The sequence below is a fragment of the Cherax quadricarinatus genome, chromosome 95, assembly GCF_038502225.1.
Source record: "Cherax quadricarinatus isolate ZL_2023a chromosome 95, ASM3850222v1, whole genome shotgun sequence".
Classification (NCBI taxonomy): Eukaryota; Metazoa; Arthropoda; class Malacostraca; order Decapoda; family Parastacidae; genus Cherax; species Cherax quadricarinatus.
The window spans coordinates 9,020,940-9,041,306 of NC_091386.1; the positions used below are offsets into that span (position 1 = coordinate 9,020,940).

At 40.9% G+C, this 20,367-nt stretch overlaps 1 protein-coding gene across 1 annotated transcript in view; it reads left to right on the top strand.

The window, feature by feature from the left end:
• The window catches only part of LOC138855463 (ankyrin-1-like), a 154,902-nt gene that overhangs the window by 88,063 nt on the left and 46,472 nt on the right, over positions 1 to 20,367 (top strand). The window lies entirely within an intron of this gene.

Here is a 20,367-nt window from a genome sequence, read left to right on the forward strand (position 1 = left end):
AGAGATAACAAGTTGCCCGGACGTAAACGATGCCTGGGAAAAATTCAAAACAATGTTCACTACCATCCTTGATAATATTGCACCAGTTAAAGAGGTTAGGATTAAACGAAGAACTGAACCCTGGATGAATACTGAGATATTAGATAATATGAAATTCAGAGACCAGCTGCTAAAAAGATTTAAAGCAAACAGACAGGATATTGCAGCACTAAATGAATTCCAAAGGGTGAGGAAGAGAGTACAGAGACTTATAAAAGGAGCAAAGGCAAAGCACTATTGCTCAAAAATTGAAGAGTATAAGCATAACCCCAGAATGCTCTGGCAACAACTAAAACAGTTGGGGTATAGCCATAAGCCAGTAGATAGGTCTAACATAGTACTCACTATCGATAATGAGGTATGCCACGAAACATCTAAGGTGGCAAATTGCTTTAATTCCTACTAAACATCTGTTGCATCAGCACTAGTAAATAAACTACCAGCTGCATCAAATACCTTTAACACAGACTCTGACAAGTTTTAAACATACTATACCAATACAGGGGTAACCCCAAACAGTTGACAACTAGTAAGTGTATCTCATGACTTTATTAAAAAAAACACTAAGCAGGTTAAACCCAACTAAGAGCACTGGCCCGGATAACATCCCGTCTAAGTTTCTAAAAGATGGTGCTTCGGAACTGTCAATCCCTATTGCTCACAAAATAAATCTATCAATCACCACTAATACCGTACCGGAGGGGTTCAAGGAGGCCAGAGTTACTCCTATCTTCAAGAAAAATAGTAGGTCTGATGTAAGCAACTACAGGCCTGTTAGTATACTCAGTATAATATCCAAAATTCTAGAGAGGGCGGAGTACTCTCAAGTAGTTAAGTACCTTAATGACAACAACATTCTCCATAGCTGTCAATCGGGCTTTAGAAGATCTTACTCAACCGACACCTCCCTTATTAATCTGATGGATTACCTGAGAACTGAAATGTCAAAGGGGAACCTCATAGGTATGGTAACCTTAGACCTGCAAAAGGCCTTCGATACTGTCAACCACAATATATTATGTAAGAAAATTCAAGCTATCGGTATAGGTTCTGTAGACTGGTTTAAGTCCTACCTTAGCAACAGGAGACAAATTGTCAAAATCAACAAAACGGAATCAGAACCCATGCCGATAGCATGTGGAGTTCAACAAGTTAGTATTCTGGGTCCCTAATTATTCTTATGTTATGTCAGTGACATGCCTATCAGTGTCAAGTGCAAACTCATACTGTATGCAGATGACAGTGCTCTGTTAGTGTCAGGTAAAGACCCACAAGATATATCTAATGTATTAACACTGGAACTGGAGTCCTGCAGCAAATGGTTAGTAGAGAACAAACTATCATTACACCTCGGGAAAACTGTTGCCATTCTCTTTAGCACGAAACATAAACTGAGAAGGGTAAATAATTTTAATGTCCAGTGTAATGGGGAGCCCATCACTTTGGTTTCATCAGTAAAATATCTGGGAATCCCCTTTGACCCATGCATGTCAGGAGAATTGATGGGGAACAGTGTAGTAAAGAAAGCGATTGCCAGACTGAAGTTCCTGTATAGACAAGCACAGTGTCTACCTACTGAGGCTCGCAGGACCCTATGTCTAGCCCTTATACAATGCCATATGAATTACGCTTGCTCTTCATGGTACTCTGCCTTGACAAAAAAAAAACTGAAAGATAGACTGCAATTCACCCAGAGCAAAATCGTAAGATTCATCCTGGGGCTGGGACCAAGAGAACATGTAGGCCAGAATAAATTAAAGCAGTTAGATATGCTGAATGTTGAAGACAGAGTAAAACAACTGAAGCTAAATCATGTTTATAAAATTGCTCACAAACAGTACAGTGTCCAGAATATCTTGCTGTCAATTTTGTCAAAGTTGGGGACCAAAGCAATCATAGTACTAGGGGGAGATAGCACAACTTTGTAGTACCCACAGTCATTGGCCAGGCTTCAAACACCTTTTATTGTACAGCAATAAAGGAAAGGAACAGACTACCCGCACATGTCAAAGCCAGTCATAGCATGAACCAGTTCAAGAAGAGTGCCAAAAGGTGTCTGATGAATGTAGCTACAGAATGGGAGGGGAATGATTTTCTATTTTTTAGCTAACATTCGTGTAAATTTTACCTTATTCCTAGTAATGACCCTCGTATTGTAGATAGTCTTAATGACCCTCGTGTAGTAGATAGTCTTAATGACCCTCGTGTAGTAGATAGTCTTAATGACCCTCGTGTAGTAGATAGTCTTAGTATGATAATAAGATGTTATTTATCTTCATTATAGAATAATAAGAAAATATTATAACCTTTATATTATAATAATAAGGTAAAAGGACCCCAATGGAAATAAGTCACTCTGTCTGACTTTTTTGGGTTATCCCAGGTTCTCTACACATATGCTGCTATGTATGATAATTCTATGTAACTGTATTTGTGTAAACCTGAATAAACTTACTTACCAGAAAATTTGTTATTGCACTTTTTAACTCCAAGTAACTGTTTTTTGTTTAATAATTGCAACTCCCAATTAAGTGGTTTCTTTTCTTCTTACCCACCTATCCACCAAATTGGTTTCTTTATCACTTATTAACCCCAGCAATCCACCTCAGCTATCTGGTTTCTAAATAACTTACCTACCCCAGCTATATGGTTTCTGTATAACTTACCTACCCCAGCTATCTGGTTTCTGTATAACTTACCCCAGCTATCTGGTTTCTGTATAACTTACCCCAACTATATGGTTTCCGAAACTTACCAACCCTGGCTATCTTTTTTTCTGTATAACTTACCTACCTCAGCTATCTGCTTTCTTTGCTACTTACACTATGACTATATGTTTTCCTACCAATTACCCATATAATAAAATAACTTCTCATAAGATAACTACCGTGAATAACTATTTTCTTGATAATTAACCTGTATGCTATTATGTTTTCAAAAGTTTATCCTCTCTGGCTAACTGTTTTCTTCATCACTTTCCACTTTTATGGTTTCTCATACATTACCTCTTACAGGATATTTTCCTCATCATTTTCCTGTACATTACATTGATATCTCATAAGTTATCCTCCCTGGGTAACCAGTTTCCTCATTACTCACAAGCCTCGGCTACTCTCCTCATCTCTTACTGTTGCCTCATTACGTAAGATTTCTCTTAACTTTTTTCTCCTTGCTTGGATGATCCGGTAATTATTTTCCCCGTCTTGTCCTTCTTCCCACTAATAGGACAACTCGTCACTTTTCATTTGTTAATTGCTTTCTTCCTCACCTTCTCACACTGGCAATTTTTTTCTCACTTTTTAATCTTAGATAAACAGTTGACTCATTATTTATCTGCTCTGACAGTTCTATTTTTTTAATAATTCACTTGTCATTTTCCACTGGGTTTCATATTACATGTACTTTCAACCTCTGGCAGTGTTACATCATTACGTTTCTGTTCTTGCTTGCTAATTTCCTTATCATTTACATGTCATATCGATCTGGTTTTCTCATTATTTACACATTATTGCTTATTATTCTCCTGATCACTTGTTTATCCTAGTACGTGGGTTCCTTACAACTTACCTAACCGGGCCGTCAAAACCCATGTGGCAAAATTCATGTCATCAATTATGGTCAAACAAATTAGTAGAACAAACACATTCGCTTGCATCAACAATGAGGATATTTAGCTTTGTTGCTGTCTCTGCCTACCTCAGCTTCCTCCAGTAGGTACCTTCGATGTGAGGTAGTTATTCTACAACCACGGAGCTGTAAGAGATAATTAATTATAAATATAACTACTCATAGGGGGTGTTATTCAGCATATCTCAGAAACTGATTGTTGAAGTTATACGTACTGGTTTGGGCTCAAAAGCCCGCGGGTAACTGGGTTATGGTACCATCAAATAAGACATGAATTAGATATCCACTGCGCAGTCGACCTAACCAATATCATGTTCATCAGACGTACCTGGGCATTTGTAGCTGTCCCGTAAATACACTCGGATATCCACTGTCTTGATTGAAGCAGACATGTTCTTTGAAGAATGTCGCACTGTCTTCCACTATGTCGGGAAATTCGCAACACTTGCTGCTTACACGCTGTTCATCAAGATTTGTTTATTGTTCACAGTCATATCACTAAAGAAGCTGATCACACTTCTCTGTAATTTTTCTGCTGTGTCTTTTGAGATTCTTTTATGCACAAAAACATGTGGATCAGTGTTCTTTGTTCATTATCCCGGCATTAATTTTCCTCTGGCTGGGTTTAACGTAATCTAAAGATGCCACAGTGCCCTATGCTCTGCTTTCTCCTGCTTGCCAAACTTCCACCATGAAGCAATGCAGGATGCTTAATTCTTGCTGTCTGTGCATAGACAACAATTTATACTATGACATCATTGTCCTCTTCGCTCTCGGGCCGAGTGGACTTATTGTGCAGACGCTTCTCAGCGGTCGTGTGCTCTGCGCCTCGCTCTCTGGTGGCGAAAATCAACATTACCCCACAAGATGGAGGGAAGCCGGCGACGAGTTAACACTGTATGTGTGGAGCTTTTGCAGGGATCTTTGTTGGATCATAATGTCGACGTCCTCCTACTCCAAATCCTGTGAGACACATATAAGATCTCCAACGATGACATCTATGGCGTTTCAGTAAATGGTGCTTCCCGGGTTTTCGTCAAGTTTACGACTCCTACAGTGTATGAGGATGTTGTTCAACGTTATCAAGATCTACATTGTCAGGTGAGTTCAACTGTGGCAGTGTGTCTTCGGGATGTGTCCCGCACTTACACATGGGTCAAAATTCGAAATGTCCCTTTCGAAGTTGATGAGTATGCAATCCGTAAGGCCTTCACCAAATTAGGGACGATTCACCAGACTTATGCAGGTGAATGGAGCCATAGCTCATTTGAAGGTAAACCTGACGGGTCGTTTTCAGTAAAAATGTCCATCAAAATGCCCATTCCGTCTTTTGTTCTCGATATCTACCGTACTCAGATATATGTGTATTACCCGGGGCAAAGGAAGACGTGTCGGTTATGTGACGCGTATGGACACATGGCGTATCACTGTGATCGTCGGCGTTCCCGTCAACAAGGTGAGCAACGTGTGCCGTCAGACGCTCCTACACAAGCCCCCGAGTCCATGGTAGGCGAGAGCGTCCGTCCGACACCAACGTCTCAACAGCCTTCCCTCGATATACCTGTCACTACACCTGATTCGCCGTGTGTAACATTGCCCTGTATGGAGACGAGCGTTGCTGACGACAGTGTCATAGCGACGTCAACTGATACTGTTCCATCTCGTGAGGTCGAGCTAGACCTCCCTGACATTTCCGGAATTATATTGTGCGGTGGAGGAGTGTCTGGCGCCACCATCCATCCCAGTGGCGTCCGATAATAGCATTGGTAGCCCACCGTCAACGATTGCTACTCCCGACGGACCCACGGTGGTAATTACTAGCGTTGACATCCATGCGCACATGACTGCGCCTGCCCTCACCGTTGTCGACGGGAGCTCCCGTAAGCGGGTGGCAGGGAATTCAAGTAATGATGACGAACTGACACCAGGACAACGACCTGGAAAAGAGTCGTGGGCCGCGATTGCGGCTAATGGCTTTGAAGATAATGCCAGGGTCTCGAGTCTCCCACCTGGCGATGTTTGTGACACAGACAGTGATGTCCCTCAATGTCTCAATGTATTACGAGTGAATGTGGGTGATGAAAGCAAGCAATATTCCAGTGTTTAACTTTAAATGTCAATGGTTTACGGGCGACTCATAGGAAAGATGATTTCGAGCAGTGTTTATGTCATTTTAAGCCTGATGTTGTGTTTCTGCAAGAGCACAATTATCGGGATGTGGGTGAATTGAGAATACGAGGTTATGTTGTGTATGGTGTGAATAGTCCGCGGTTGAAGGGTGGTGTGGCAGTGTTAATACGAGAGAACAGTCCTTTTCGGCTACATCATTGGGAAGTTGGGTCTTACTGTCGCTTAGTGCGTGTTGACGGGTGATGGGGTACGATGAGAGTCGGATTCATTAGTGTTTATGGGCCTGCGGCGATGGATGCGAGTACGAAAAATCAGTTTTTTTCAGGAGACGCTTGTGTATCACTTCCGGTCGCTACCCGCGGTAACCATCGTGGGAGGTGACTGGAATTGCATTGCACGACGTCGGGACATGAAACCGCCAGGTAGTGGGTTTTATTCTCAACTTTTGGGTGATATTTTGCAAGGGGTTGCGTTGTGCGATGTGGTAGGTGATGTAGTTGGTGGGATGGATTTTACTTTTGTCCGACAGGGTTACGCGACTCGACTCAATAGGATCTATGTAGCGCGTGCTGTTGACATACAGAGTGTCATCGTGTGGTATTGGTACGTCTCGCTTGGGCTGGTTTGTCACAAGTCGTTCCTCGGTTTTGGAAATTAAATGTTAGTGTTTTGAAAGGGGATGAAATTCATGATTTATTTCGTCGGATGTGGGTTCAGTTATGGAATAATGGAATGAGTGTAGTAGATATTCTAGAGTGGTGGGATGTAAGGGGTAAACCCTGAATTAAATCCTTTTTTCGGGCGATGAGTAAAGAGGCGATACAATTACGGCATGGAAAGTTCAATTACTTACGGCATCAATTACGTGCGTGTTACGAGCCACGTGCAGCATATCCGGTAACCACCATAGCCGCCCTGAAAGCGGAAATAACGGATTTACAAAATCAGTTATTTCAAGGGGCGCGAATTGCGGCGGGAACTGATGAAGCCCTTTGAGGAGACCGACCATCTGCGTATGTTCTACGTCAGTGGTTCCCAAACTTTTTCAGCTTGTTACCCAATTTAACATGCCACATAAAGCATGTTACCCCTTTCACAAAATGTTGTTATTATTGATATATATGGCTAAACGTGAACGTATACAGCCTCGCATACTCTGCTAATCCTAGCAAAACCATTGAAAACGTAAGAACCACACATACATTATATATAAAATTAATAATAGCTACAAATTCACAGTAACAGTGGGTAAATACTAACTATATACTGCACAGGGCAGTACACATACATACCAGCTTATGTTTACCTCGGCTGATGCTCACAGATAAACTGACAGTGTGAAATAGAGGCAGCCTCAGGAAGTGAGTGACGCGTACTGGACAGGTCGATCTGGGCTACTGAGTGACTTTTGTCCTGAAGCATACTTGTCAAAATACTTTTGGGTTTCCACACACTTAGCTATATATTTCTTCTTTTCTAATACTGTATATTAGTTTTTGATGTTTGTTGTTATTTGGTTTAACTTTATTACTTACTTATAATAGGTTTACTTTACAACTTTATATACTAAGACAAAGTTAACAATAATCCTCATACCGGGTACCGCATTGTTTTCTTGATTTTCAGAATTCATAACTTTTTTTCTGTCACCCCTCCATTACCCCCCAAAAATGGTTAAATTACCCCCAGGGGGTAATTTACCCCCAGTCTGGGAACCACTGTTCTACGTGAACAAAGTCAGCGTCGTCGGGCGTTCAATATAATGGATTTTACGGTGCGGGACGGGGTTGAGTCCTTCCCGTCGGGTACGACAATAATGGATACCGATCGTATGAGTCTTTATGCTGACATAGTTTACCGTGATACATTTAGTGGTAGTCGAGATTGTACTGTTGCCATGGATGTCGTCCAGTCGTGGGTGACTAGTAAATTAATAGATGATGAACAGCTATATGCTATGGGGCCTGTTAGTGCTGATGAAATACGGACACCTTTGCAGGACATGAAAAAAGGAAAATCGCCTGGGTCAGACGGGTTGCCATGTGAATTTTATTTAGAATTCTGGGGCGAGTTACGTGAGTTTCTTGTTAGGGTATTAAATAGTATGAAAAATCGGGGTTGTTTAAGTAGGTCTCAGTGAGAAGGTATTGTGGTTCTTGTTCCGAAAAAAAACGAATGTACTGATATACATGATTACAGGGCGATTACCCTGTTAACACTGACTATAAATTATATGCAAAAATTTTGTGCAATCGCCTTAAACCCATCTTAGAGAAGGTTTTATGTCCAGGTCAAGCTGGTATTCCGGGACGATCGCTGTATTTAGGCCAAAAGGTACTTGGTGATTTTGTTCACGACCACCAAAGTGAAATGGGTAGGGGGGGGAGGTATTTTGGCGTTAGACTGGAAGGCTGCGTTTGATAACGTTGATCATCTTGTGTTGAAAATGATAATGGAGCAGCTGGGTTTCGCACGAACGATTGTTAAGTATACTGACGCGAGTTTACGCGCCCAGGTGAATGGGAAGTTAGGTACGTCTGTATATTTGCATCATGGGATTCGTCAGGGGTGCCCGTTATCACAAATTTTATTTGTTATTTATCAAGAGCCATTATATAGGGCACTGGCAGCCGGGTGTGAGCAGAATCCATGTAATGGGCAGTGCGGTAGGCCTATCCATATTGTTGGCTATGTTGATGATACAACGCTCATGCTTACAGATGCTGGTAGTTTGTCTGCCGTAGATCGTATTGTGACTACTTTTAGCGAGGCAACGGGTATGATATGTAATAAGGATAAGTCTGGACTCTTACTTTTAGGGCCTTGGCAACGAGGTCCATTCTCCGTGGAGAGTCCGTGGGTTGTGCGTGAATCTTTGAAAATATGCGGGATAATTCATGTGGCTAGTAGAACTGAAGGACGTGTACTCAATTCCAAGATGGTGGTTGATAACGTTATCCGGCGTGTCGGTATGCTAAGGTTACATGAGTTAACTCTCCATCAGCGGGTGATAGTTACTAATTCTATGCTATATGCTAAAGTGTGGCATGTAGTGCGTGTGTCCTTATTGTGTCCAAGAGATGAGTCACGTTTATTGGTGCGTGTTTTTCGGTTTATCTGGGGAAGTCGGTGTTGCTGGTTACGTCGCAGTGTGCTTAGTTTAAGTGTTCGCAAGGGGGGTTTGGGATTATTAGATTTTCATGCAGCAATGCTTGCTCTTTTTGTCAAGCATACATATGTGCAATACCTGCGAGTGGCAGGTAATCCAGTTAATGAGACGTATCAATACCTGTGTGAATGTGTTAAGGGGCGTGATCACCATATATGCGTGGATATGACTTAAGAAATCGTAATGACACGATTGCAAATAAACCATACCCCCGGCCGGGATTGAACCCGCGGTCATAGAGTCTCAAAACTCCAGCCCGTCGCGTTAGCCACTAGACCAGCTAGCCACAATAAGATTCATCCAACTAGGTATATTTCTACACCAAAGGAAGGTTAGCACAGGCACCTCTGTGACCACAAATGCAAGTTTTTACAGACGAATCTCCAGCTAGCGTGGCCGTGACGAACTCTAGCTCAAGTCCCTTCACTGCCGTCAACATGACTTAAGAAATCGTAATGACACGATTGCAAATAAACCATACCCCCGGCCGGGATTGAACCCGCGGTCATAGAGTCTAAAAACTCAAGCCCGTCGCGTTAGCCACTAGACCAGCTAGCCACAATAAGATTCATCCAACTAGGTATATTTCTACACCATAGGAAGGTTAGCACAGGCACCTCTGTGACTTGAGCTAGAGTTCGTCACGGCCACGCTAGCTGGAGATTCGTCTGTATAAACTTGCATTTGTGGTCACAGAGGTGCCTGTGCTAACCTTCCTATGGTGTAGAAATATACCTAGTTGGATGAATCTTATTGTGGCTAGCTGGTCTAGTGGCTAACGCGACGGGCTGGAGTTCTGAGACTCTATGACCGCGGGTTCAATCCCAGCCGGGGGTATGGTTTATGCGTGGATATGTTGCGCATGCTTACAGTGGTTTCAAATCCGCGGGCGTGTAAATTGCGTGTTTTAGTTCGGGCGACTATGGAAGCTGACGTGGCACCGGTCTGTAATCAGTTTCCGTTGTACGCCTGGGCTGATATTTGGAACCGTCTCGTGTATCTTCCGTTGCGACCCGTAGTTCGTGAAACGGTATATAAATTCTTTCATAACATCTTGCCGTCCGGGTCTGATTTGTGTACACGACGGTTACGCGATGTTCCGTCCTGTAGCGATTGTGGGATAGAAGAAACTGTTTTTCATGCTATTTATTTTTGCGAGCGGTTAGAAGCCGTGTGCTGTTGGCTCGGTAGACTTATTAGGTGGGTGGGGTGGGGTGGGGTCCCGGATGATGTTGCAAGGGCACTGGGGATGTTAGTATCAGATTTTATTCATACATCTTGGGTACTCCGGACAGCGGGAACAATTGAGAGGGTACACGGTATTATAGCGGTTATGTATCGAACGAAGTGTAGGAATCAGTTGTTGTTTGGGAATCGTTGGGAGCGTAGTTTTCCTTATACGTATCGTAGTTTCCGTGTTGCGGATTTAAATTAAGGCATTTGTACGACGTGAAAACGTAAAAGGACTTGTCTCTCGTACGCGTTTTGCGTTCGTGGTTAGTTGTGAGCGTGATAAGTAAGGTTGTGTTTGGGTATGAGAAAGTGTAACATGGCAAAATAAAAGATTATCTAGATTGTGTTTATTACCATTGGATTCATAGTACAGTTTTCATGTGTCAGACCGTGACGTTTAAATCTTCATCGAAAAAATGTACTTTTGCTATATAATATTGTATCCATTATGTTTTAAAGTCACGGTACGTTTAGAATTGATTTATGAACCCCATATGTATATGATGTGTAAATAACAAATTCAGCTATTATTATTGGTCGTAACACTTCTTAACGAGCTCAATAATTACATCATTATCTAATGTTTAATTAATGAGGTATTGATTTGTTTAGTCACTTGACAGTGGACATAGTTTCACTTTAGAGTTTAGAGTTGATGGGTATTTTAGTTTTGTATTTTCATTATTCTCAAGTCTGCTTAGTTGAAAACTACGTTTCCTCTTTCATGGTTGAAGTTCAGAGTATATGTATAATGTCGTTATTGCAGATGAAGAGTCTCACATCTTTGAGAAAACACTTCTATGGAGCTGATGTTTTTGAGAATCATAAGTTTTTAAGTCCTGGTGACATAGTGATTATTGACAATGATGGTCCAAAGTCCCAATGGCCTCTTGGAAAAATTGTGACCATATATCCTGATGCAAATTGGATCATCAGGACAGTTGATCTTTTAAGCAAAGGTGTAGTGAATAAGCTGACAATAGATAAATCAGTGCCATTAGAATTACACAGTGTTAAAAGCAAAATTAGTGATTCTCCACACTCAGTAGTGGTGGCGAGTGAAAAAATCAAATTAATATAAAGTGATGAATAGTTCACCTATGTCGAACCTCCGTCACCCACCAGTGTGGAAAAATTTCCTCCAGGAGAGGAGGGTACCAGCCCCTTGCAGACCTTTCAGCCCTTTTCAGCCCCCTGAGGGACTCAGCTCTCCAGAGGGGCTGATAACGTCTTGCTTTTGCAAAGCCACTCTCACTGATTCAAGATGCAGTACCAGCGTGTGTCGTAGACACGTCACGTCTTTGTAAGACACCAGCGTTGCAAATACTGTAGTTTAATAAGAGAAAATCGATCTCTTACTATAGCAGGATAATTAAGTGAAATTCTGCTCCCACTTTGTTACCACGTTAAAGATGGTATAATTTTTTTATATATTTTATTTAAAATATTTCAGTACATGGAATAATTAATAAAAAAACAACAACAACGGATATATATATATATATATATATATATATATAATACATAGATAGGTAGGGCAATCTTAGCTAACCTTGACAATATAAATTATATATGCATATATATACATATACATACACATACATTCATACATATATTTATATATATATATATATATATATATATATATATATATATATATATATATATATATATATATATATATATATATATACAGGAGGGCCCCACTTATACGGCAGGTTAGGTTCCAGGCTACCGCCGTAAAGCGGAAACCGCCGTAAAGTGGAACACATTTTTATTTTCCTTGTAAATGCATATAAATGCTAGATAACGTATTTACACTGACATATTAAATTAGCAATAGAACTAAGCATTAAAAAAAACAATGAAAAGTAAAATTACACACAGTACATTTATTACATGCCATCGTCAACGAGAGCCAATTAGTTAACGAAGAGCAAACGAGAGAGAACGAGATACACCGAGCTCAGACAGCGTAAAAAAACAAACTGAACAGGTTGTGGACGATCACTCAGTCAGGCAAAATAGACGGTATTAATACGTGTCCAGTTTTAGTTCATTCATGTACATTTGTAAGAGTTTGTGAAACTTTTACCTTATAATATTTTTATTATTATTATAATAATTAAATCACGAAACAAATACTCTTACACTGTGTACAGGTTAGTACAACTCATATATATTTGTATAAATTTTTATACTGTGGGTGCATGTATCATGTTTTTGTGTTACATAATGTGTTTCTTATATAATTTTGAAAAAAATATCATAGATAGATTAAGGGAAATGTCTATATTAACGTAATATGCGACATTAATGCGCCCAAGAGATTATTATTATTACTATTATTATTATTATTATTATTATTATTATCATTATTATTATTATTATTATTATTGCATCAAGAGTAGAGAGACTCTTAGTGATTTTAATGAGTACCTACATGCCAGCACAGTGTGTAAGTTTATTTAGGTACAGGTGTACACAAGTTTAATTATCAAGTACAATACATATAAAATATACAATAACTTTAAAACACTTGAAATTTTGGAAAGTTTCCCGACATAATAAGATGTGCTCAAGGAGAATGTAAACAAACTCGGTGGGCCGCTGTGACCGTATTAGAAAGACAGGTGGGGGGAGCCGTATAGCGAGTTTTGGTCATAATTTGAAATGTCCGTATTAGCGGAATGCCGTAAAGCGAAACGCCGTAAAGCGGGGCCCTGCTGTATATATATATATATATATATATATATATATATATATATATATATATATATATATATATATTTTTATTATCACACTGGCCGATTCCCACCAAGGCAGGGTGGCCCGAAAAAAAAAAACTTTCACCATCATTCACTCTATCACTGTCTTGCCAGAAGGGTGCTTTACACTACAGTTTTTAAACTGCAACATTAACACCCCTCCTTCATATATATATATATTTTTTTTTTTTTATATTATCACACCGGCCGATTCCCACCAAGGCAGGGTGGCCCGAAAAAGAAAAACTTTCACCATCATTCACTCCATCACTGTCTTGCCAGAAGGGTGCTTTACACTACAGTTTTTAAACTGCAACATTAACACCCCTCCTTCAGAGTGCAGGCACTGTACTTCCCATCTCCAGGACTCAAGTCCGGCCTGCCGGTTTCCCTGAATCCCTTCATAAATGTTACTTTGCTCACACTCCAACAGCACGTCAAGTATTAAAAACCATTTGTCTCCATTCACTCCTATCAAACACGCTCAAGCATGCCTGCTGGAAGTCCAAGCCCCTCGCACACAAAACCTCCTTTACCCCCTCCCTCCAACCCTTCCTAGGCCGACCCCTACCCCGCCTTCCTTCCACTACAGACTGATACACTCTTGAAGTCATTCTGTTTCGCTCCATTCTCTCTACATGTCCGAACCACCTCAACAACCCTTCCTCAGCCCTCTGGACAACAGTTTTGGTAATCCCGCACCTCCTCCTAACTTCCAAACTACGAATTCTCTGCATTATATTCACACCACACATTGCCCTCAGACATGACATCTCCACTGCCTCCAGCCTTCTCCTCGCTGCAACATTCATCACCCACGCTTCACACCCATATAAGAGCGTTGGTAAAACTATACTCTCATACATTCCCCTCTTTGCCTCCAAGGACAAAGTTCTTTGTCTCCACAGACTCCTAAGTGCACCACTCACTCTTTTTCCCTCATCAATTCTATGATTCACCTCATCTTTCATAGACCCATCCGCTGACACGTCCACTCCCAAATATCTGAATACGTTCACCTCCTCCATACTCTCTCCCTCCAATCTGATATTCAATCTTTCATCACCTAATCTTTTTGTTATCCTCATAACCTTACTCTTTCCTGTATTCACCTTTAATTTTCTTCTTTTGCACACCCTACCAAATTCATCCACCAATCTCTGCAACTTCTCTTCAGAATCTCCCAAGAGCACAGTGTCATCAGCAAAGAGCAGCTGTGACAACTCCCACTTTGTGTGTGATTCTTTATCTTTTAACTCCACGCCTCTTGCCAAGACCCTCGCATTTACTTCTCTTACAACCCCATCTATAAATATATTAAACAACCACGGTGACATCACACATCCTTGTCTAAGGCCTACTTTTACTGGGAAAAAATTTCCCTCTTTCCTACATACTCTAACTTGAGCCTCACTATCCTCGTAAAAACTCTTCACTGCTTTCAGTAACCTACCTCCTACACCATACACTTGCAACATCTGCCACATTGCCCCCCTATCCACCCTGTCATACGCCTTTTCCAAATCCATAAATGCCACAAAGACCTCTTTAGCCTTATCTAAATACTGTTCACTTATATGTTTCACTGTAAACACCTGGTCCACACACCCCCTACCTTTCCTAAAGCCTCCTTGTTCATCTGCTATCCTATTCTCCGTCTTACTCTTAATTCTTTCAATTATAACTCTACCATACACTTTACCAGGTACACTCAACAGACTTATCCCCCTATAATTTTTGCACTCTCTTTTATCCCCTTTGCCTTTATACAAAGGAACTATGCATGCTCTCTGCCAATCCCTAGGTACCTTACCCTCTTCCATACATTTATTAAACAATTGCACCAACCACTCCAAAACTATATCCCCACCTGCTTTTAACATTTCTATCTTTATCCCATCAATCCCGGCTGCCTTACCCCCTTTCATTTTACCTACTGCCTCACGAACTTCCCCCACACTCACAACTGGCTCTTCCTCACTCCTACAAGATGTTATTCCTCCTTGCCCTATACACGAAATCACAGCTTCCCTATCTTCATCAACATTTAACAATTCCTCAAAATATTCCTTCCATCTTCCCAATACCTCTAACTCTCCATTTAATAACTCTCCTCTCCTATTTTTAACTGACAAATCCATTTGTTCTCTAGGCTTTCTTAACTTGTTAATCTCACTCCAAAACTTTTTCTTATTTTCAACAAAATTTGTTGATAACATCTCACCCACTCTCTCATTTGCTCTCTTTTTACATTGCTTCACCACTCTCTTAACCTCTCTCTTTTTCTCCATATACTCTTCCCTCCTTGCATCACTTCTACTTTGTAAAAACTTCTCATATGCTAACTTTTTCTCCCTTACTACTCTCTTTACATCATCATTCCACCAATCGCTCCTCTTCCCTCCTGCACCCACTTTCCTGTAACCACAAACTTCTGCTGAACACTCTAACACTACATTTTTAAACCTACCCCATACCTCTTCGACCCCATTGCCTATGCTCTCATTAGCCCATCTATCCTCCAATAGCTGTTTATATCTTACCCTAACTGCCTCCTCTTTTAGTTTATAAACCTTCACCTCTCTCTTCCCTGATGCTTCTATTCTCCTTGTATCCCATCTACCTTTTACTCTCAGTGTAGCTACAACTAGAAAGTGATCTGATATATCTGTGGCCCCTCTATAAACATGTACATCCTGAAGTCTACTCAACAGTCTTTTATCTACCAATACATAATCCAACAAACTACTGTCATTTCGCCCTACATCATATCGTGTATACTTATTTATCCTCTTTTTCTTAAAATATGTATTACCTATAACTAAACCCCTTTCTATACAAAGTTCAATCAAAGGGCTCCCATTATCATTTACACCTGGCACCCCAAACTTACCTACCACACCCTCTCTAAAAGTTTCTCCTACTTTAGCATTCAAGTCCCCTACCACAATTACTCTCTCACTTGGTTCAAAGGCTCCTATACATTCACTTAACATCTCCCAAAATCTCTCTCTCTCCTCTGCATTCCTCTCTTCTCCAGGTGCATACACGCTTATTATGACCCACTTCTCGCATCCAACCTTTACTTTAATCCACATAATTCTTGAATTTACACATTCATATTCTCTTTTCTCCTTCCATAACTGATCATTTAACATTACTGCTACCCCTTCCTTTGCTCTAACTCTCTCAGATACTCCAGATTTAATCCCATTTATTTCCCCCCACTGAAACTCTCCTACCCCCTTCAGCTTTGTTTCGCTTAGGGCCAGGACATCCAACTTCTTTTCATTCATAACATCAGCAATCATCTGTTTCTTGTCATCCGCACTACATCCACGCACATTTAAGCAACCCAGTTTTATAAAGTTTTTCTTCTTCTCTTTTTTAGTAATTGTATACAGGAGAAGGGGTTACTAGCCCATTGCTCCCGGCATTTTAGTCGCCTCATACGACACGCATGGCTTACGGAGGAAAGATTCTTTTCCACTTCCCCATGGACAATAGAAGAAATAAAAAGAACAAGAGCTATTTAGAAAAAGGAGAAAAACCTAGATGTATGTATATATATATATGCATGTGCGTGTCTGTGAAGTGTGACCAAAGTGTTAGTAGGAGTAGCAAGATATCCCTGTTATCTTAGCGTGTTTATGAGACAGAAAAAGAAACCAGCAATCCTACCATCATGCAAAACAATTACAGGTTTTTGTTTCACAGTCATCTGGCAGGACGGTAGTACTTCCCTGGGTGGTTGCTGTCTACCAACCTACTACCTATATATATACATATATATATACATATACCTATATATATATATATATATATATATATATATATATATATATATATATATATATATATATATATATAATGCATATGTATATAAGTAGTACTGATTTCTACAGAGCGGTCCCTTCCTGAAAGGCCTTCTACAGAGCGGTCTTCTACAGAGTGGACCCCACGGTACAGTCCCCTCCCAAAAGGCCTTCTACAGAGCGGTCCCCCACGGTACGGTCTCCTCTGAGCGGACTCCTTTTCACACCTTTATGCTAATGACCTTGACCTCACCCTCGACCACCTCACCCTCGACCACCTCGCCCTCAACCCCCCACCCACGCCTCCTCACCCGCGCCCCGCATGCCGCGCCCTCGACCACCTTACCCTCGACCACATCACCCTCGACTACCTCGTCCTCAACCCCCCACCCACGACCCCCCATCTGCGCCCCACGTGCCCGCCTGCCACGCCCTCGACCACCTCGCCCTCGACCACCTCGCCGTCAACCCCCCCCCCCCTCACCCCTCCACACCCGCGCTCCCCCACCCGCCCCCGCCCTCGCGCCGACCCACCCACCCGCCGCGCCCTCGCGCCCGCCCACGCCCCTCGCGCCCGTCCGTCGCGCCCGCCCGCGCCTTCTGCTGCGCCTTCTGCAGTGTCGTCCGGATCGCCCCCGCTCCCCGAATTTTTCTCCGATTTTTTTCAAATTTTTTTGAATTTCATTTTCTTGTGCTCTCCATCTCCTCGGATCAAATTTTTGAGGTTTCCCCTCCCACTTTCACCCCCATCCCAATTTTTTTTTAATTTCATTTTCTTATGATCTCCTCGGATCAAGTTTTTTTGGATTCCCCCCTCTGGGGGTAAGCATTCAATATGGACTCCCACTTTCACCCCAAATATTTCTCCTCCATCTCCTTGGATCAAGTATTTCTTCTCCATCTCCTCGGATCAAGTTTTTGGATTCTCCCCTCTGGGGGTAAGCATTCAAATGAACTCCTATGGGGCATGGTACTTCTCTTACTACAGGTCTAAACATGTGTGACGTCACCCCACCTGTGTTTACTCGGCAGTCAGTGACGTCACGTGATGACCTCACACATACAAGCTGAATCTTGTCGACTTCCCCCTACACATTTTTCACTCTTAACCCAGGATAACCCAAATAATTTCACATTTTTTTCGTTAATACCCACAACACTCCACAATTTCTTTACAAAATACAACACAAGTCTAGACATTTTTCTCGTTTTAACTATTTCATCAGAAAAAGTCACCACAACACTTACAACTTATAGCCACTTTTCGATAAATTCACTAGTCACAATTTTACATATTACAAAGTTAATACGCACACACACACACACACACAAACACAAACCTCACTTTACTTTGAACACCTTCAAAACACTCTCATAAATCATTTGAATACTCACAAAAATACCTTTGAACATTTCCAAACAACACTGAAACACTTCCAAAATATCATTTTGAGTACTCCCAAATACACCACTGAATACTACTAAAACACCACTGAATACAGTCAAAACACCGCCAAAATCACCATAAACTAAGATCAACATAACAGACTAACACCCTTTTTCACACAAAACCCCTCAAATCACTATAACCAAGACGATTACCAATTTCTATGAGTACACTCACCTCCAACTAAGATATAACATGAGCGCAAAAAACATGAACACAATCCACAACACCCACATCACACAACACCCACATCACACAACACCCACATCACACAACACCCACATCACACAATTTTTTCTCGTTTTAACTAATTTCATCAGAAAAAGTCACAGCAACGTCCACAGTCCCACAACACCCACAACCCACAACACTCACAACCCACAACACCCACAACAACAACCCACTTATAACATCTTTTTGGGTATCTCTAGTTGGACAACAATACCCACAACCCACAACACCCACAACCCACAACTCACATCACCCACACCCCACAACACCCACAACAACAACCCACAACTTACAACCACTTTTTCAGCATCTCTAGTTCGACAACGACACCCACAACCCACATCACTCACAACTCACAACACCCACAACCCACAATTTTTTCTCGTTTTAACTAATTTCATCAGAAAAAGTCACAACAACAACCCACTTATAACATCTTTTTTGGTATCTCTAGTTCGACAACAATACCCACAGCCCTCATCACTTACCAATTTATTCCCCAATTTTTCCTCTTTCGATACAAATTTTTCCCATTCTTTTTACTGAATCTTAAATGTAATACACATTCCTCCCTACATTACTAAAATTCTAATAAAATCCTCTCCATACCCATCTCCTTGTATCCACATAAATTGATATTATACTCACAACAACTAATCTCACTACCCAACTACTGCGACATGTTTCAACACCTTCCATTCTTTTCTAATATATCATAACTTTTCACTTCTATAATTTCTTTTAAAATATTCACACATTACCTTTATTTTCAGTAAAATCCCCCCCATATTTCATTAAATTTCTAATACAACCCTCCCCATACCCCTCTCCATCTCACCCACATTTCTTCACATCCACTCACCCATCTCCCAACACACCTCTTCTGAACACACACAAAAATCACATTTCACATCCACAAAAGCATCTCATCACCCATCTCAAATCCACTAAAATCACTGTAACCAAGATATTCACAAAAATCTATGACCACCTAACACACACACACACACACACACACACACACACACACACACACACACACACACACACACACACACACCTCACTTTACTGTGAACACCTTCAAAACACTCTCATACATCATCATTTGAGATCACCTTTTCTCAATGTCTCTTAAGAAATATTGTCTCATCCACAACCTTTATCATCTCACTACAGAACAACCCCAAGATTACTTCGAACACTCTCATAAATCATTTGAATACTCACATAAACACCTTTCATCATTTCCAAACAACACTGAAGCACTTCCAAAATATCATTTTGAATACTCCCAAATAAGATTTGTCATCTCTAATTTATCTTCACTTTCATATTTCATTAAATTACAACTCATCCGCCATACTACTCCCTCAGTCTCCAGACTTTACATCATTATCACAAAACTAACTCATACACTTATGACACTAGACATTTTACCAAAACTAACACAAACACACCCACACACAGACAACTCACTTTACTTTGAACACCACCAAACCACCAACAATTACCATTGAATACTCCCAAAACACTACTGATTACTACCAAATCATCACTGAATACTACCAAAACACCGTCAAAATTCTCCAGAAACTAAGTTTAGCATCACCAGCTAACACCCATTTTATAGAAATTCCCTCAAATCACTATAACCAAGAACTCTCCCTCTCCATGGTTGGAAAAAAAAAAAAAAACTTGAACACAAACCTAATACACAAACACTTAGTACACGATCACTGTGAAGGCTTACTCAGCCCTGTAACAACTTCTGACAGTATTACCCAGGCTGGCTCCTCCTCAGGAAAATTAGTGAATAGAAAAAGAAATAATAACAGACAAACATAAACACTTTATTATGTAGAAAATATAAAATGTAAAACACTTAAATATGAAATATTAATCCTACA